This window comes from Dasypus novemcinctus, chromosome 7, assembly GCF_030445035.2.
Source record: "Dasypus novemcinctus isolate mDasNov1 chromosome 7, mDasNov1.1.hap2, whole genome shotgun sequence".
Lineage (NCBI taxonomy): Eukaryota > Metazoa > Chordata > Mammalia > Cingulata > Dasypodidae > Dasypus > Dasypus novemcinctus.
This window is the reverse complement of record NC_080679.1, coordinates 72,499,482-72,520,682: the sequence shown is the minus strand read 5'-3', so window position 1 is coordinate 72,520,682 and position 21,201 is coordinate 72,499,482. Positions and strand designations below refer to the sequence as shown.

At 42.2% G+C, this 21,201-nt stretch overlaps 1 long non-coding RNA gene across 3 annotated transcripts in view; it reads right to left on the bottom strand.

Annotated features, from left to right (window-relative positions):
- Positions 1-21,201, bottom strand: part of LOC131279185 (uncharacterized) — a 327,709-nt gene that overhangs the window by 209,285 nt on the left and 97,223 nt on the right. The window lies entirely within an intron of this gene.

Here is a 21,201-nt window from a genome sequence, read left to right as displayed (position 1 = left end):
TACTCAGAAAAGTCTTGCCTCAGGAATTGAGAAAAATTAACACTGTGTTGGTGTTGGTTCCATGCTATCACACTGTCAACCTTGCACATAGCCACATAAGATGCATAGGCAAGGCTTGAATTGCAACAAATCTGAGTTTTAGCAGAATGCTTTGTGAAGCCCCTCACACACACAAAAAAGGAGGTTTGTGAGGAGCTGATACTAAGCCATCTCCCATTTGATTCCTATCTGCCAGAAAGTTGTCATGAGAAAGTTTCTCATTGTCTCCTGGGTTCCAATGAGGAATGACACTTACTATACTTCAACCATTTTAGGATTCAGCTACAGATTATAAAACTGCTTAGTTGCCACATGACATTGGCTCCCCAGCAACAGGGTACATGATCATCTGTGTTGCAATAATCTGTCCCCTGTATTTCAGTGTTCCCTCTGCAAGAGGTGTGGGGATCTTGCAGTTTTGGCTATTCTTGCATTCACTGTATACATAAGGAATTGTTTTCACCTGAAGAAGTGCAAGGAAATGTGTCACACTTATAGACATCATTTAGTGTGCATATTTCAGAAGGAAAAGGGTTGAGTCAAAGCTTTCAAACAGACAGGAGGATGAATATACCTCCTACCTCATTTATGACCTGGTAGGGTGTTTCTATTTGGGTCATACTTGGTTTTCTAGCCCAACTCTCTTTCTTTAATCAGGCTATCTCATAATATCTCTATCTATTGCCCAGTGTAATTTGCAACCTGTTTCCACACACATTTCCTTATGTAATCCATGGAATAGATCCTGTAATCAAATATTTTACAAAGAATTTGAGGTTCTCACATAGCAAGAAAGTAGAGAGTTGGGCTTGAATTCAGACCTTCCAACACTAAGTTCAGTTTAACAGACAAGAATCTCAGTCCCCAAATTCAGGAGGGCCAGAGGCATATTTTAATATCTGCAACACTACATAATTTTCAATTCTGAGGCAATGAGTACAGACCTAACTATGCTATTTAAAGGAGAAAAGAAACAGGAAAATACAGAGAAGGGAAAAAGTCCTATCATTTTATTTCTCAAAAAAAATCCAGCCACTTCAATTTTCTTTACACTGTAGCAGTACTGTTAATGGTAGGTGTTTGTTGTTTTGTTTTTTAATTCTTTTGAAAGCTTAATACAGTACACAATTCAGTGTAATTTGTCTGTCCCTTCCTTACCAGGGAGCCTGCATCTTATTAGGTACAGCCAAGAATTGGATAATTTTTCTTCAGGATGAATAAAAACACTGGCTTAAAACATTTGACAGATAAACCAAGTATATAAATTAGGAAATTTATCATATTTATTAGTGTTTACTGATAAGGATAATAAAACTGATTATGTTTCAAAAAGCTAGAAATAAACACTTGTAGGATTTACTTTTTAGGATTTTTTTAAACATATAGAACAAGTGTGAGACATATGGGTACTAAAGAGTTTTTGTTTTTGTTTGTTTTCCTACTGATTAATCAGGAACTTTAATTTTTTATATTTTTAAAAGATACTTAGATTACAGAAATGATACATAAAAAGTGCAGGGGATTCCCATATGCCCCACTCCCTACCTTTCCCACATTTTCCCACATTAACGACATCCTTCATTAGTGTGGTTCATTTGTTGTAATTGATGAACACATATTAGAGCATTGCCACTAAATGTGGATTATCATTTACATTGTAGTTTACACTCTCTTCCGCACAATTTTGTAAGTCATGACAAGATATATAATGGCCTGTATCTGTCATTGCAATGTCATTCAAGACAATTCCCAAGTCCAAAAAATGCCCCCATATTATACCTATTTTTCCCTCTCCCTCCCCTCAGAACCTCCGGTGGCCACTGCCTCCATATCAATGAAAAAAGTTCTTCCATTGCTAGAATCACAGTAAGTCTATAGTAGAATAACAGTAACTCTACTCTAGTCCATTGTTCATTCCCCAATCCCGATGATTCTGGGATAGTGATGCCCACTCCACCTCTAATTGAGAGGGCTTAGATCCCATGGGGCAGATGGATGGGACTATCTTGCTTGCAGTTGCAGACTCTCTCTGTTCCTTGGGATGGTCATTGTCCATTATCACCTCTTTGTTAGTTGTCCTGAGCGAGTCCAATGAACTGGAGAGTAGGTGTTGCAACTCTATTGAGATTCAGGGCTCGACTGGTACATGGAAAGCCCAAAGATTTAAGTCTCTGAACTGGAGAGTAGGTGTTGCAACTCTATTGAGATTAAGGGCTTGACTGGCACATGGAAAGCCCGAAGATTTAAGTCTCTTGGACATAAACCTTTCAATTCTAGTACTAACTACAGGTTCACATAGAAGGGACAGAAGAGCCATTTGTAGGGAAACCACAACTGAGTCTGATTCTGTCACACTGGGGAGCATAAATTCCAAAGTAGTGTCCACAGACAGGGTGCTGAATTCCTGCACTGTCAGCCCAGCATATAATATCTGGATGTCTCCAGAGCCCTTAGATGCCCTGTTATTTGAGGCAATATTTACTGTGGCAGTCAATGAGATCCTGCTGAGGTGCATAAGTGTAACCTCTGGAATGACCTCCTGACTCACTTTGAAGTCTCCTAACCATATAAACTCATTTGTCTTTACCCTTTTCCCCTTTTGGTCAAGGTCTTTTTCCAGTTGCATTGCTAGTTGGTGCTTGGTAGTGATCCCTGGGTGCCAGAAAGGCTCATTCCCAGGAGTCATGTCTTACACTGGGGGAAAGGTAATACATTTGTATGCTGAGTTCAGCTTAGAGAAAGGCCACATTTGAACAACAAGGAGGCTCTCAGGAGGTAACTCTTAGGCACCCTAAAATACTAGGCTAAGTTCAATTTCAAAAGTAAAAGTTCATAAGCACAGTCATCAATACCAAGGGCCTGTCAATGGACCATCCTCCCTCACTAGTCACTGCCCCTGTACTCGGGGGATTCTTGTGGTCCCATTAGAGAATGTGGCAGAACTCCCCAGGATGGGACTTGGATATCCTTTTGGTTATTGTGTGGATCTCCACCCACCACCGTGAAAATGCATCTCAAACACCTAAACACATTCATATGTCTTATAGGTATGCCCCCGATGAACCTCCTTCCATGCATGCCCCATCCCTGACATCCCACACCAGGAATCCTCCCCTGCCACAGTTGTAACCTTCCAAAACTTTTTCAAAAATGAAGCCAACAAAATAGTTGAATAAAATTAATAAGAAAATGAAATAATGATAGTTTTTAAAATGACAAATAAAATACAAAAAATTAAAAAGAATTTGAAATTAAAAAGTAAAATAAAATAAATTTTGGTATTATATCTTTCATCACTGTAAGCTCTGTTGTCTTATTTGTATGGTGACATTTTCTACCATTTATTTCCCCAATGTCTTATTTTTTTTTCCATTTTATCTTCAAATAAGTTTAGGTTATAGTAAAGTCATGTACAAAACATAGGGGATTTCCATACACCCAACATCCTCCCCCTTTTCCCCTTTCCCCTATTAATAACTTTTCATGTGGGTGGTACATTTGTTACAATTGATGTACAAATATTGGAGCATTGTTACAAACCAAGGTCAATGATTTATAATACATTATGGTTATATTTTGGAACACGCACTTTTATAAATTTTGATGAAATTTAACATGGCCTGTATCCATCATTGCAAGATCATGTAGAACATATTCCAACACTCCCAAAATGCCCCATATTCCATCTATTCTATTCCTCCCCACCCTCCCCTTGGGACCCACGGCAACCACCAAGATTTTCACTCCTTGAAGAACAAGATTCATAGTTACTTACGTCAACACTGAAGGCTTAACATACTGGCCTGTCTTTCCCTATAAGGCACTGCCCATGGTCTTGAATGACTCCAGCCCCTTTCTTGAGAACACAGCAGAACTTCCCAGGAGGGGAGTCCAACACCTTCATTATGTGGGTCTCCACCCACTGATTTAACACACTATGACAAGATGAACACTCACATATTCCCTGGAAGCCTGCCCTAGGTGCGCCCTGTCCCACATGCCCTCCATATCCAACACTATATAGTAGTAAAAGGGGTAATCTATCAAGAAGAAAGAACAATCATAAACATTTATGCACCTAACCAGGGTACCTCAAAATACATTAGGCAAACATTGAAAAAACTAAGTGGAGCTATAGATGCCTCTACAATTATAGTGGGGGACTTTAATATGCCATTATCACCATTAGACAGAACATCTTGACAGAGAATCAATAAAGAAACTAAGACCTTGAGTAATACATTAGAGGATCTGGACCTAATAGACATATACAGAACATTACACCCAAATACAGAGGGATATACATTCTTCTCGAGTGCACAGGGATCGTTCTAAAGAGTTTTAAAAAGCACTGAAAAAGCAGCAACTGTCTGACTTGCATAGACATAGACTTCTTTGCAACAGTGGAGCAAGACTGAAACATGAGAGGGCTAAGGAGTACAGTCCAAAAAACAAAATGAAGAAACAGGAAGCCCAGGAGAGATGGAGATAGTTTCCTGGGGGGGAGCAGGTCTGTCTTCCAGGCGGTACCAGTCAGAAGCCAATCCTTTACTATTCTAATATGGGGTCTCTTTGTTGGTAGAGAGACAACCCTTTCCCTATCCTGAAAGTCAGGAGAACCATAGAGAAAAAAGTAGTGAGCACCAATAGAAAGGCAGCATCCCCTCTGCAGAGCAGATATTAGGAGCATGGGGTGGCGATTGGAGCCCTGGGAAAAGCAGCAGCAACTAAAGCAGCTCAGAGTGGTGCAGGACAGGGAGTATGGGCTCTGTGGACCCCTGCAGCAGGAGAAGACAGAAAGACTGGCTGCAGTAGAAATAAAGGGACAGCAAAGGGGAAGCAAAACTCTAGGAAGGAGTAACCAAGAGGCAGCAGAGTGGAATGGAAAAAGCCTGGTATTTGAGTTTGAAAGATGTTTCAATCACAAGTTGCAAGTTAATTACTTAGCTTTTCCAAGCCTCAGCTGCTTCTTCTATAAAACACCTACCTCTTATTCATGTGGTAGACGAATATGCACTGTGAAGATTAAATCTGTTAAATGAGATGGCATATATAAAGCATTATATATAATATTTGCACAGCACAGGCATTCAGTAAATGGAAGTTGTTCCTACTGGCAAAGGAGAATGGGAGCTGAGTGAGTTTACAGTGCTGTGCAGTAAGGACAGCAATGCACTGGAATACAGTATTAGTAACAATGGTAATGATGATGATGATAATGGTGATGCAATAACCAGACATTAAGTTATTTACAGAGAATCTTTACAACCATTGGCTATATGACTGCACAGAAAAAAACTTCAGGAGACAATAGTCAACTCAGAAGGAGAAAAACTTGTGATTTAGGAGAATACAGTGGATTAGTAACCAAAGGAATGAGGGAATGTGCTAACACTCAGAAAGGAGCACTAGAGATGTATTTCTCAGAGTCTCATTTTTTAAAAAATTTTCTAGCTCATTATTTAACTCCCTATATATATATATATATATATATATATACATATTTTTAATTTCTCTCCCCTTCCCCCCGCCACCACCCCAGTTGTCTGTTCTCTGTGTCTATTTGCTGCGTGTTCTTCTTTGTCCGCTTCTGTTGTTGTCAGCGGCATGGGAATCTGTGTTTCTTTTTGTTGCGTCATCTTGTTGTGTCAGCTCTCTGTGTGTGCAGCGCCATTCCTGGGCAGGCTGCACTTTCTTTGGTGCTGGGCGGCTCTCCTTACAGAGCACACTCCTTGCGCGTGGGGCTGCCCCACATGGGGGACATCCCTGCGTGGCAGGGCACTCCTTGCGCGCATCAGCGCTGCGCATGGGCCAGCTCCACATGGGTCAAGGAGGCCCGGGGTTTGAACCACGGACCTCCCATGTGGGAGACGGACGCCCTAACCACTGGGCCAAGTCCACTTCCCCAGAGTCTCATTCTTGAACCACCCGCATCAGAATAGTTTTGAGTGTCTGTTATAAATGCAGTTTCCTGAGTCCCACCCTCTAGTCACCTACAGTAGTAACACACCACCAGCCCTGACATCCCAGAGATTGATTCATTAAGTGGGCCCAGGAGTCTGCATTTTCCTGCAGACCTCTCAGGTGGCTTTTGTGCCGCTGCTTCAGGGGAAGCTGTGATACAGAGTCCTCCTGGAGGGGAAGGCCGTTAGGAGCAAAGCCACAGAATGGGAGCTCTTGGGATGTACACCAGGAGAGCCAACACAACTGTGGAATTTACCTAATCAACAAAAGGAACGGGAACTTTCCCATCATCATTTCCCTTGCCTTAACATGGTAAAAGTGAGTGCAGCAGTTTGCTATTTTTTATGAATTCCAGAAATAGATATTGGATTATGTTTGTAAACTGGTCTGTTCCTCTGGACATATTAGATTATATTGGATTCAGAGGTTTCATTTTTACTTGATGAAATAATGATTAAGGCTTTGATTGGGCCACATTAGTAGGATGTTGAGTCCCTGCCTCCTCGGTGGGTGAAAACTCACAGAGAACCTGCACTGTAGAGAAGGGAGGTGGGAGTTTTAATGCTGGAGTCCTGGGAAGTAGACACATGGAGAAGAACAAAGAGGGAGAGAGAAGTCTCCCATTAGACATGGCAGAGGCCCCAGAAAGAGAGACGAGCCATTTGCCTGATAGCCTGCTGTAGACCTTGTGGAGAGAACGGAGCAGTTAAGCTCAGAGAGAAATGAGCCCTGGGAGAGAGACAAGACTTGTCCCTACTTGCGGCTGAGAATGGAAGAAGCTGGGATCATGGCACCTTAAGAGGAAGGGGAAGCCTGAACCCTGGCAGACGTCGGCAGCCATCTTGCTCCAACACATGGCAACAGACTGGTGAGGGAAGTAACTTATGCTTTATGGCCTGGTAACTGTAAGCTTCTACCCCAAATAAATACCCTTTATAAAAACCAACCAATTTCTGGTACTTTGCACCCCCTTGGCTGACCAATACAATGAGGGAACTAAAACCTAGGAATTTGAGAAAGAGGAGAAACAGACCAGATAATTCATTCATGAATATTAGGTTGATATGAGGCATTTACGGAGCCTCGATGTGCTGAGAATAAAGGGGACTATAGAAAAAATATGTGCTTCAATGGAAAACTATGCATTGTCTAGACCCTAGAGGACAACCCTCCAGGTAACCTGATTCTACTGTTTCATTATCTTCTATCTATTTACAGTTCTGTAAGTTGAGGATAACTGCTAGCAGTGCAATACTGGCCTATTCAGAAGATGTTCAATTGACCCTCCCCACCTACTAGAAGAAAAAAACAGTTTTGCCTCTATTTGCACATTCATTTTAATACTTGTCATCTATAAATGTGTCAGTTCTTTGGATTCTCTGTTAAATAGGTTATAACATCTGTCTGTGTACCCTCACTGATTAATGAGCAAAGTAAATTAACAGGTGTTCATTTTATATCTGTGTGAGTGTCAGATTTTACCTTTTTGGAAAATTGTCTTTCAGCAGAACTGAGAATAAAGTCCTCTGCCGTTGAGAACTATGCCTTGTTTACCACATAGCGGCAATCACATCTACAAAGTACTTCTCAGAGTTTCCATTCTGCAATGTATTTTCTTAATTTGCTTTTAAGCGGAGTTTTTTTGTATATGTGCAGAAAGCTAATAAAAAGTAGTTATTAACTGTTCTGGCAAGTTCATGAGTACTAAATTGGAGGGGCATCAAATGATAAACTGAACAAATCAATCCTTTCAGAAGTGGCAGCACCTTAGTCCATTTCCAGTTTGCAAAAACCTGAGAAGTGAAAATGCTGCACTTGGAGAACCAGTATAGGACCTAGAACTCAATCGTGGTACCTGTGGGACCTCCCAAGTTTTTCCTGAGAAACCTGCTGGCTGCTTTTTTTTTTTTTCCCCTATCCCCTGGCAGTTCACTTCACTTGCTACTTGGTCAGCATTTATCCAATACCCATCCCATGCCCCTGGAGTAGATGCTGAGGATGCAAAGATGAATAGACACAGCCCCTGCAGGGACCTTACGCTTCAGGAGAGGACACAGACAGGCAAACAGATTGTTGCAACAGGGTGATGAGAATTGCAGGGTGGGACAGACCACCTGGAGAGGGCAGGTCCCTCGCCTTGACTTGGGAGTCAGAAAAAGCACTTAAATGGAGACCCAAAGGAAGTAACGCAGCTTACCACGCAAAGCAGAGATAGGGATGGGGGTTCTGAAAGAGGGAACTACCTAAGCAGAGATGTAAGGGGGACAGAGCACAAGGTGTTACTAGGGAGACAAACGCTGCCTGAACTGTTGACTGCAATAAATGACTTTTTGAAGGAAGGCAAGGTCAGACGGCTGTGTGCTACATCAGTCCAGGAAAATAACATCTAATAATATCATCCAGCATTTCTTGGATACTCACTACATAACAGGGATTATAATAAGTATTTGACAAATATTATCTTTTAATACTCACCAAATTCTATGTGCATAGGTATATATTTTATTTTAATTATAAAACTTATATATGCCGATTGTATAATAACAAGTCAAACAATGTAGAGGTATATAAAGAAAACTTATTGTATAATAACAAGTCAAACAAAATAGAGGTATATAAAGAAAACTTAATCAAGGTATTCATTCCTTTGAGGGTTAAAGAGACCCACGGGTTCTATGGTCATGGCAGATGGGGTTTTACTGCCATATCAGATGGCCCTTCTTTGGAGCTGGTGTTTCTGCGTGATGGAGCTGGACTCAGATGGAATCTCTTTGCACAAGACTTTCATGCTACTTTACTGGAATTGTAGTTGGTGTTGGGGTTTAAGATATATTTAGGGGATTTGAATCTCTGGACTGACAATATGATAGCCAGGCCCTGAGCCCCAACAGACTTCAGCTCCTACAATCTGATTTATTGGACTCACCTCACTCAGCTAAGATGGAGTTGAAGAAGGACAACCACCACACCATGGAGTCTAGAGGGCCTACAACTCAAAGCAAGAGGATTGCATCCAGTATCCATGTGGAATCTGAGCCTCCTCTTGACATAGAGGTGCAACGGACACAACCAATCCAAGGTCTACAGAGAAAAGGTGGCATTGGAGTGGGAAAAGTGGACATGGTGGCTGATGGGTATGGGGAATGGCAGGAAGAGATGAGAGGTGGAGGCGCCTTTGGGACTTAGAGTTGCCCTGGATGGTGCTTCAGGGGCAATACCAGACATTGTAAATCCTCCCAAGGCCCACTGGATGGAATGTGGGAGAGTATGGGCCATGATGTGGACCATTAACCATGGGGTGCAGAGATGCCCAGAGATGTACTTACCAGGTGCAATGGATGTGTCATGATGATGGGAGTGAGGGTTGCTGCGGGGGGAGTGGTGGGGTGGGGGTGGTAGGGTTGAGTGGGACGTCATATTTTTTTAATGTAATATTTTTACAAAATCAATTAAAAAAATAAAATAAATAAAGAAAACTTAATCAGCTTCCTTTCATCCCACCAATTGGAACCCCTAGCAAAAGTGACAATGTGGCTTGTATTTTTCCACATACTTCTCAATAATGCTCACATAAACAAATATAAGCATACAAACACATATGTATTTGTGTACAAATGGCTTTATACTATACATACATTTTGGCAGCATTTAAAAAAATGTAATAGTATCCATAGACATCCTTCTAGTTTAGGATGTTAGATCAATTCACACAGATCTAACGCATTCTTTTTAAATACATACATAAGAGTTTAGTGTAAATCTAAGCACTCCCCTACAAATGAACATTTAGGTTGTTTTTCCCCCAACTATAGATAATACTGAAATAAACACATCTTTGTGAAAATATCTTTATATACTGATGCTTTTATTTTTGTAGTTCCTCCAAAGTGGGTATGCACATTGAAAATTATAAAGATACCATAAGACTGAATTGCTAATGTTCTTTACAATCCATTTTTATACCTCTGTAAAGTTGCAGAAATAAATTGTTTCTCCAGGAAGCTCCTTGTGCTTTGTGCAGAATGACAAGGGCTTCAAGTCTTTTTTATGGTCAACCTGAAGGTTTTAGTCTGAATTTTACATACTCTGGGCAATAAGACAAAAAGAATATTGAATGATTAAACATCTCTTTATTCCCACAGCTCTTTGTTTACTGCTGTGGGACTCCTTGCTCAGTGCTTGGGTTGAGCAGGTGCTGGGCTGTCAGGCTGCCAGATTCTAGGTGGAGAAGTCATCAAATTATGAATGAACACCTGTCATCATGGCCACATGACACACCCTTTTGACTGAGCCACTCAGCTATCGAGTCAAAATTTATTGCCACAACTACAGTTCCATTTTCATAGACATATAAGCAGACCTATGCTCAGAACCATTTGCTATATAATATTTTTAATGGCTTGCTCATATTATTTCTAGGTAGGTTTGGAGAATATGGAAGAAATGGCATTTGAAAAAGACAGGCGGGAAATCTTGCATGCTAACCCTTATTTTAAAAAACAGCAATTTGTTTTCCTTATTTTAACAGAACTATACTGGCTTTTGGCCAGTAGATAAGGAAGAACTTAAAGGAACTACTTTTCAAATATTTAGTAGCATTTGCTATGAGAGCTTAAAGTTCTCTTTCATTCTGTGCAACTTTTAGGAAGCATCAGAAGCATGTGCTGAAGCTACTCTTTGCAGTGGACCATTGTCATTCCATCTGGCCTCTGTGTATGCTTCAAGCCTTACCTAGGATTAGGGAGTTCCTCAGGTTATGAGTCTAAGTAAGAGGCAGAATCCATTTTTCTGTATGGGACAGACACATGCCTTTCCAACCTCCCTGTCACTGGCCTAGCCTCCAAGCCATCTGATGCCCCTGCCAGACTTTATCGAGAGGGCTAGTGATTCAAGAAGGAAAGGTTTTTATATTTTATTCTCGCAAAAGTGGGTGCAGTCTCCAGAGGCAATTTGGCAGATATTCTGGTAGAATCAGATGGCGCTCAGTATCAGAGGTTTTGGTAGTGTCTGGTATGGTGTCTGTGCTCAAAGTAATGGCACAAGTTTCTCTGCTGGATCAGTCTTGTTGCTTGACTTTGGCCACTGTTCCTGGCTGCAGAGCCTCCGTTTGTCTGGTACATGCTACTTAATATCCTTCAATAAATTCCTCTTCATTTAAATTAGCCAAGACTGAACTCTGTTGTTCACAACTAAGAAGCCCTCTTGTGTGGTCAAAATGTTTAAGATCATTCCTTGAGGTTTTAAAGAAATTCATAAACTAAAGATTTAGGTTCATCTTTTGAACACAATTCACTTGTCTTTCATTTCCAATTTATTCCTATTTCCTTTCAAAGTAACTCAGACTTGGGAAACGGACTTTGGCCCAGTGGTTAGGGTGTCCGTCTACCACATGGGAGGTCCGCGGTTCAAACCCCGGGCCTCCTTGACCCGTGTGGAGCTGGCCATGCGCAGTGCTGATGCGCGCAAGGAGTGCCGTGCCACGCAAGGGTGTCCCCCGCGTGGGGGAGCCCCACGCGCAAGGAGTGCGCCCATGAGGAAAGCCGCCCAGCGTGAAAAGAAAGAGCAGCTTGCCCAGGAATGGCGCCGCCCACACTTCCCGTGCCGCTGACGACAACAGAAGCGGACAAAGAAACAAGACGTAGCAAATAGACACCAAGAACAGACAACCAGGGGAGGGGGGGGGGAATTAAATAAATAAATAAATCTTTAAAAAAAAACAAAAAACAAAGTAACTCAGACTTAAGTTAACCCTGGATTATTGCCATATTTTCTATACAAGCTCAAATTCCCCATCCCACCTCCTTCCGTATCCTACCAAAACCTCTTCTCAGGAAAACTGCTCATACATGCTAGTGGGGCTAAGTTGAAGCGATTTATGAGACTTGATATACTAAAAGTGATGGGAAGTAACATTTAAACAAAGGACTAAATCTCTAACTGTGGGATTCTAAACATCAGCAAACAGGTAGGAGAAGCACAAGTGGTGGTAGGAGGGAGGGAGCTGGGCACCAAAACAGCCACTTTTTCCACATGAACATAGGGTTATTCCTAGAATGATAAACACTCTATTATTAATCTCCTGCATTTCAGTTGGACAAATCCACTCACCACACTATCGCCAATTATCTCTTTACCCCTTCTACTTCCTCCCATCCCCCTTCCCCCATAACCTCTAATTTGCTTTTTATTTCTGCAAAGTTTCAGTTATCTCTTATAAGTGATTTCATATCGTTTTTGGCCATATGTATCTTGCTTGTTTCACTGAACATGTTCTCAAGGTTCTTCCATGTTGAAGCATGTGTCAGAACTTCATTTTTTTTTCTTATTGCCAAATAATATTCCATTTTGTGTACATATATTTTGTTTAGCCCTTTATTTGGTAATGGACATTTGGGTTGTTTCCAGTTCTTGGCCATTGCGAATAATACTGTTATAAACATTTGTGTATAAGTATCTGTTTGCAACCCTATTTTTACTCCCTCTGGATATATTATTAGAAGAAGGATTGCCAGGTCAAATGGTAATTTTACATTTAACTTTCTGAAGAATGCCACATTGTTTTCCACAAGGGCTACATCATTTTACATTCCTGCCCACAGTGAATTATAGTTCAAGTTTCTCTTCATGCTCTCCAGCACTTGCTGTTTTCTGATTTTTTAATAATAGCCATTTTTGTGGGTGTGAAGTGGTATTTCACTGTGATTTCAATTTGAGTTTCCCTAATCTTTTCATATGTTTATTAACCATTTCTATATCTTCTTTGTAGAAATATCTATTCAAGTCCTTTGCCAATTGTCCAATTTAAAAATCTTTTGTGCTTTGAAAGACTTCTTCATGAAAGTAAAAAGACAACCTGTAGAATGGAAGAATATATTTGGAAACCACATAATTGGTAAGCATCTCATAGCCAAAATATATAAAGAAATCCTACAGCTCAACAATAAAAAAAACCCAAACAATTAAAAAATGGGTAAAAGACTTGAATAGACATCTCCCCAAAGAGGGTATACAAATGGCCACAAAGCACATGAGAAAATGTTCAACATCATTAGCCACTAGGGAAATGCAAATGAAAACTACAATGAGATGTCATTTCATACCTACTAGAATGGCAACTATTAAAAAATGAAAAATAACAAGTGTTGGAAAAGATGTGGAGCAATAAGAACATGTGTTCATTGTTGAGAATGTGAAATGGTGCAGCTACTGCTGAAAACAGTTTAGAATTTCCTCAAAAAGTTAAGTACAGGATTACCATATGACCCTGCAATCCCACTTTTAGGTGTATACCTAAAATAATAGAAAGCAGGAACTCGAGCGATACTTGCACACTGGTGATCATAGTGGCATTACTCACAATTGCGAAAATATGGAAGCCATCCAAGATATCTATCAACTGATGAATGGGTAAACAAAATGTGGCTTCTACATACATATATACATATTACTCTGCCATAAAAAGGAAGCCTGAAGACACATGTTGAGTGAAATAAGCCAGACACAAAAGGGCACATGTTGTATGATCTAATGGATATAAAATAGTTAGAATAAGCAAATTCATAGACTCAGAAACTAGAATACTAGGACAACCCAGGGGGTGGGATGAGGGTAGGGAATGAGGGCTTAATGCTTAATTGGTAGAATTTCTGTTTGGGCTGATTGAGAAGTTTTGAAATGGGTGATAGTGGTGGTAGCACAACATTGTGAATGTAATTAACACCACTGAATTAAATATTTGAATGTGGTCAAAGAGGGAAATTTTAAGTTGTCTATATGTTACCAGAATAAAATTTTTTAAAAAAACATGGGACCGTGCAACACAAACAGTGAACTCTAATATAAACTATGGACTACAGCTAATAGTATAATTATAATAATATTGTTTCATCAATTGTAGCAAAGTTACCACACTAATACAAAGTGTTAATAATAAGGAAAACTGTGTGTGTGAGGTGGGGGTATATGGGAACTCGGTATATTCTGTGTGATTTTTATGTAAACCTACAACCGCTCCAATAAAAATCTAAATACATATATTTTTTAAGTGACCAAGGGAAGAACCAAAACCAGGACTCCAGTCCTACATATATACCCTTTGCGTTTAAACTTCCCAAAATAAAACTTGATGGGCATCACTTTGCTAAAGCCTATCTGAGAGAGACTTTCAGTTTCAGCTTTCAGTTTTCTGTACAACCTCCCAACCCACCAAGGCAGAGCCAGGCCACTCTCCTGCCTCAGAGTGCCTAACAAGCCTAACAATGTAACACAAGGGATAAGGATACAGGCTCTGGAGTCAACTTGTCTGGGCTCAACCCCAGCTCTGGTGTTTATGAGCTAACTGTGTAATCTTGGACAAGTTACTGAAACTTTCTGTGCCTCAGTCTCCTCATTTGTAAAATGCATATAACAACAGCACCTATATCTTAGAGTTGTTGTGAGGATTAATAATTATTCTATAAAATGTTTGGGGGAAGCAGACTTGGCCCAATGGATAGAGCATCCGCCTACCACATGGGAGGTCCGTGGTTCAAACCCCGGGCCTCCTTGACCCATGTGGAGCTGGCCCACATGCAGTGCAGATGTGCGCAAGGAGTGCCCTGACACGCAGGGGTGTTCCCCGTGTAGGGGAGCCCCACGTGCAAGGAGTGTGCCCTGTAAGGAGAGCCGCCTAGCGTGAAAGAAAGTGCAGCCTGCCCAAGAATGGTGCCACACACACGGACTGCTGACACAACAAGATGATGCAACAAAAAGAAACACAGATTCCTGGTGCCGCTGATAAGGATAGAAGTGGTCACAGAAGAACACACAGCGAATGGACATAGAAAGCAGACAACTGGGGGGCGGGGTAGGAAGAGGAGAGAAATAAAAAATAAATCTAAAAAATATATAAAATGAAATAAAATGTTTGGAACATTGCCTGGCATATAACCCTTCGATAAATGTTAGATATTATTATCATTATTAAATTGGAAATCATTTCATGTCCTTGAACATTATTCAAATTTATATGTATGCAAATCCTATTAATGTATGCTCAATGATGCCAACATTAATCATATCATAATTTGCCCCATAAGCATATTTTGACCATAGGCTAACGTGTCCATGTGCATAAGACTTCAACAGACGCAGCTTCACAGACTAGCAGAAAGAATGTTTTCCAGTGAACTTTGCCCTAGCAGTTAACAAATGATAAGAGAGTTCATTCAGTGGGATTTTACAGGCAGCTAAATTGTCCCAAGTTTAGACTACCTGAAGCTGTTATGGCAAAGCTCACCCTGGCAGCTGGGGCACCAAATCCGTGACCCTTGCTAGTTAATATGAAGTGGGGAAGAAGCAGAGAGAGAGGAGACCACATGAATAGAGAATGTGGGATGAAATAACAAGTGATCCTCTGAAGCAATGAGGGGGTCTCTTGGGGGAAAAACATGCCAGCTTGTAAAACATGTGTCTTAAGCAGAGTTGTCTGTGTATTTTCCTCCCACTCAATTTTTTCCAGATATATAATTTCTGCTGCATTATTCAGTCATTATTGACGATTACCTGTGCTTGCTAAGAAGGCAGACTGACTCAAAAGCATCTTAGAAGCATCTTATTACCAAGGACCACAATTTCAAAGAAAGTATTTTCCCACACTCCATGGCATTAAATACTTACCAATTAGGAAACAAGGCTAAGTTTCCCACCAGATTTTAAAGCTGTTTTACAGTTCCTATTTGCAAAATGCTTTACACTCATTCACAAATTAACCTCCAGCTGCCCCAAAGGGCACACACACACAAAAACTGTATTTAAACAGGCTCCATTTAATTTTACATTCCTTTGATCTAGATCTAGTTTCAATCAGTCAACTAATCACCAAAAGTATTAACTCAATTCCACCTTCACTTTTGGAATAAAATAGGGCAACTCTCTACTTCCCTGCCAATCTTTGTGTTTGGCTTCAGGATTACTCAAGGGGGACAGGAAAATAAGAACGGCGGTACCATCTTCCAGATTCCATAGTCTAAGAATTCAGGAATGATAATTAATCCTCTACAGAGTGGCAAACCAAATTCCTAAATTCATTGGGCAATCAAAGAGACCATCGTAAAAGAAATTGTAAAGTACTCCTCTGTAGTCCTTCTCCCCTTCTCCCTCCCACCCAGTGCCCTTGGGCTGCGTGGGTGCAGCCTCTGTGAAACCTCAGCCAGTTCTGCTCTTTCCAGATGTGTGCGCCAATGCTCCAGCCGTCCTCCATCTTCAGTGATTCTCAAACCTTAGCGTGGTGCATCAGAATCATCTGGAATGATTGTGGAAACAAACCTTGATGGACCCCGCTCCCAGCAGATCTGGGATGGAGCTAGGGATTTCCATTTCTAAAAAGTTGCAGATGGTGTTGACATTTTGAGAACCACTGCATACACACATACTATGTTATCAGCCATCTCTTGCCCTCAGCCACACTGCAGTCAAAAACAGAGCCATATATCCTGAGAGCCCTGCATGTAAGAAAATGTATGACCTCTACCAGGGTATTTGATTTTACAGTCATTTAGAGGTAGTATTAATGATGACTGGAAATATCTTGGTATAAGTCAAAAGTGTACTGAATTATTTAGGGCAGGCTAACTGCTATTACAAATAACCCCCAAATCTCAGTGGCTTAACACAGCAAGAGTTTATGTCTCCCTCACAGTCCAGTGCAGTTTGTGGAGTTGAATGGTTGCTCTGCTCCACACAGTCCTTCAGGGAACCAGGCTCCTTCCATCTAGTGCAGTCCTTCACTGTATCCTGTATCTGGTAAGCAGATGAGATGAAATGCGAAGATTCGTGGGAAATTCCTAGATGCCGGGCTTTCCACCCACACGCCATGGCTCCATCATTTCTACCCCCATTCAATTGGCCAGAACTCAGTCACATAAGCACCTAACTGTGAGCTATACTGGAAATGTAGTCTAGCTGAGAGGAAGGGGGAAAGTTTGGTGAACAACTGCATGGGTCTCCAATGGGCACTCAAATCCTGAAGCCAAGGCAATTTCAAAGGGTCAACCCTGAAGACTTAGGGCACTTCGGCAGCCTTTGAGGAGAACCAGATAGCCATGCTAATTGTCCTAGCTTTCCTGTGACAAGGTATTTGGGTATTCATGCAATATCAGCAAAATAAAATAATAGTTTTGGGCCAAGCAGATTAAAATGCCAATAGTTATATATCCAAACCAGTTAAATTAGGAAACATCTGCTGGAGAAGAAAACAGGACAGAGGAGTAGCTACTATATGCCAGGGACAGAGCTATGTATTGTATATATATTAGGTCACTTAACTTTGATGACCCTATAGAATGTGTATTATTATATTGATTTTATAAGTGAAGAAAGCAGGGCTCAGAGGATTCAGTGTTTTGACCCAGAGAGGCTAAGTGGAGGGCCAGAATCTGAACTCAGTTCAGGCAATCCTTGTCTATTTTTCTCCTTTACTATACTGCCTTAACTTCAGCAATACAAGTAGTTTAATCTTTTTAACAAGTAACTTGTATCAACTAAACTTAACACAGATTATTTTTGACACTCCCCCCCATAAACCTGACAACTGTCTTCCTCAGCTCACAGGCTTTGGGAAGAGAATTCCACCTTAATTTCAATGGCTAGGTCTTTACATCCCTTGGCCTCTCTGAGCCTCAGTGTTCACATCCATAAGATAGGGATCATCTTATGGCCATGGATGCATGCCAGGATATATGAAATAATGCACATCAGAGCTCCTGGGACCTCCTCACATCTTGGCAAGTGCTAGTTCCTCCTGACACTCCCATGTGATGTTCTGGCAAGAATGTTGGCTGCTGTAAACTAACATGGACAAAGCAAGCTCATGGATGAGAAGAGGGATGAATGCCATCAGACTTTCCTGAGGCTGACACCAAGTGCTTCCCATGCATGTGGGCACTTACAAATGTGAGCAGTGGGGAGAAGGATGATGGTGATGAAAATGAAACCAAGCATAATCCATTGACAAGTATTTATTGCACCCTTATCTGACAGTACAAAGCACACTTCTTGTTTTGTCCTGATTCATTTCAGTCTTGCTTGATAACTGATATCATTTGCTTCTTTCTTTGCCCAGAAAGGAGATCTCGCCAGGATGAGGCCAAGGGCAAGGCCAGACCTGAGATAACTGCTGCTTGCTCCTTCGGCTGCCCTGCAGTGGACTCCTGCACAGCCACCTGCACGCGAAGGGAACCATTCAGGGATGCCCTGTCCCTTCCACCCCTCCAACAGGTGCTTCCTTCCACCCACTTCCTCAAGTCCAAGTCCAGGAACCACTCAGGCCCTCAGCCCAGCCAGGAATAATCCCTCTGCCCTCTGAGCAGCCAGGATTCCTCTGAATTTGTACCTTCTTGGGGCATTTAACATTCCTGTGCCTAGAAAACATGTCTGTTGTACTAGAGCTGAATGAGCAGAGTCCTGCCACCTTCCCAATGGGTGACTCTGAGTCAGTGATTTCATCTTAAGCCTCTATGTCCTCATCTGTAGAATGAGAGTAAGAATCTTGTCTGACTTAGCCCAGGGCATGGCACCTAGTAAATGCTCAACAAATGGTAGGCCCCTTGGCCTCTCCCCGCCCCAGACCCCCACCAGCTTGCAGCATTCTCGAAGTTGGGTCCGTTCCTAATACACCCTAGCACCCCTGGGGCTCTGCACAGAGTGGGTGCCCATAAACCTTTGTGGAATAAAGGAACGAATGTACTCAAAGCACAGTCATGTACTGAACATGAATGAACAGATTAATTGCTCTGTGTTTTCTTGAATGTCTCTCTTTTCTCCTGTCTTTGCTCTCAAAAGATGATTAAGAGGACATGGTCTTTCAAGCTCCTCATTCTTAGGAGAGAAAAATTAAACAAGTCAGAATTGCTCACTAATTTTCCAAGGCTCATCCAAGCTTAGACTGGCCCCTTGGGAGACATTACGGTGGCCCAGAGGGAGGAGCGGCAGCAGCTGCCGCTCCGCCTGCCACTTCACATCTCCATACCGGGGAGGCAGAGGCGAGCAATAGGGCCCCACCAGCTGCTCGGAGAGGGGCGGCCTCTTGCTCTGAATGTGGCTGAGGATGCTGATGGCAGGAGCCAAAGGGACCAGCCAGGACAGAGAGAGGTCATTTAACCCAACAAGGCTGGCTTCAGGAACCAGAAGGAGCCAGAGATTCGTTCTCAAAGCTGCTCAGGAAGATACCTCCTCACAGTCCCACAGAGCGCAAGACAAAGCAGCTGCAGGTTGGATGGAGGTGTGGAAGCTCTCGCCAGGAGCGCATGAGGAAGGCTCTGTGACTCACATTCTGTGCTGTCAAACTAGACAGCTGAGGTTGTAATAATAGTTACAGTCTACCCAGCACTAAATAATACTAGGCTCTGTGCTCCATTAGGCTTTTCCTGCATGATCTCATTTGATAATTTCCCGACAATCTTATGTGACAGATACTACGATTTCAGAATCAAGGAAACTGAGGTATGGAGAGACTGACTCATTCGTCCAGGTCTCATAGCTAGTAATTGTCAGAGTCAGAGTTTGGGCAGTGATCTTATACTGCCCTTTATCTTCTACTATTCTATGCTGCCTTTGACTCTAGTTCAAGGCTAGACCTTTCTGAGTTCCACTGAATGGGCCCTAAATTCCCCTCCAGCTCTGGCCTCCTATTTTCAATCTAAAGCTATTGGTGGCCATTGTCTGTCTCAGTGGCTGGGACTCAAGGATCGACATGGGACAGGACCCCTGCCAATGTGCACACTGAGCTGTCTCCAACCTCTTTCCCACCCAGCTCTGAACTTGTGGCTTGGGGGCCCCTATCTCAGGAATCTGAAGCCCTGCTCTTCCCTCTGAAGCTGGCCTGGCTTCCCCTCCAGATCCCAGCACTCCAGGTGGTCCTCTACCTAAGAAGTCCAACTCCTGGTTTTTGCTTTCTGGGTACCAAATAGTTCCTGAGAGGCCCCAGACTCCCAAGAAAAGTGAAGAAGGAGCCTTGCCAATAGGAAACCCAAGTTGGAACCTAGGGCTCTCCCTCCTCTCCCGCTGGCTTCTATTACCTCCCATTTATCTCAGAGAAGGATAGGTAGGACTGTGGCATGCTTTAGTAGAAAATGTAAAGCCACAACAGGGTGAAAAGGACTGTCAAGGCTTAGCTGGTTTTCCTCCCTGGGGAAGTATATCATAGCAGCAGCAATATCTTGCTAATCTTTCTATAGCTATGATCCCTGTTTTAATTAACTAGCCAACAACTAATATGGCTTTTTAAATGAATTAGAGCTATTCCCTGAAACTTCAGCAGGTCATGTCCTCAAAATCCACACCTCTGGGGCAATTTTAAGGATAAAACTGTCCAATTACAAAGTTCTTTCAGTATATACAGAGCGATATCTTTAGTATGGGTCAAAACCACCTTTACCTTATCTCAACTTTGCTCCCTAACAAAGAAAGGCCAATGTAGTTCTTTCCACTTTGACGAGGAAGGCTACATGCTCATTGGTGATTTTAATCTGAGGGAGATGAGCCAGAAGAAAAGATTATATGAGACACCTACAAATAAAACTGAGAGAGGGAAGAGAGTTTGAGGGGAGCATATAGGGGTAGGTGGGTCCTCCATCCTCGGCAGAGGCCTGTGGAGATCCACCCACTGTCTCTGCTACATCCAGGAGCTCCTGGCACCTGTGGGGTCCACCTCTCTGGTCTAGAGCCAGTACACACCTGCCCATATCCAGCAGAATTTCTCAGAGCAAGAGTGTGTCTGGGATCAGTGTTTACAAGCTTCCACCTGGGCCATGTGTTGCAACTCGAACTGACGGCCCTTCAGACCCTTCAACCTGATGTGCCCATTTGCAATGCTACTATGTCTTCAGCCCTTGACGATTTCCTTTCATCTCAATGTGGCTTTTCCACTTGTAATCCTGCTGGCCATTTGCTGTTTGGTACCTTCTGCAGTGAGTTCTTAAAATCCAGGCTCATTCAACTTTCCTGGAGTTAGAGTACTCATGAGTAGGGGTCTCTTGAGAGGTGAGACCTTAAATACCACTCAGTTATCCCCCACCACACCCCCATCCATGCCGACCCCTCCACATGGACATACACAGATTCTCACTGCAGGTCTTCACACTCAACTGCCAGTAACTCCCCACGTGCCAGGGTCAGGAGGGGATGGGTCAGAGAAACATGAGCCTTGAGATCCAGCTACCT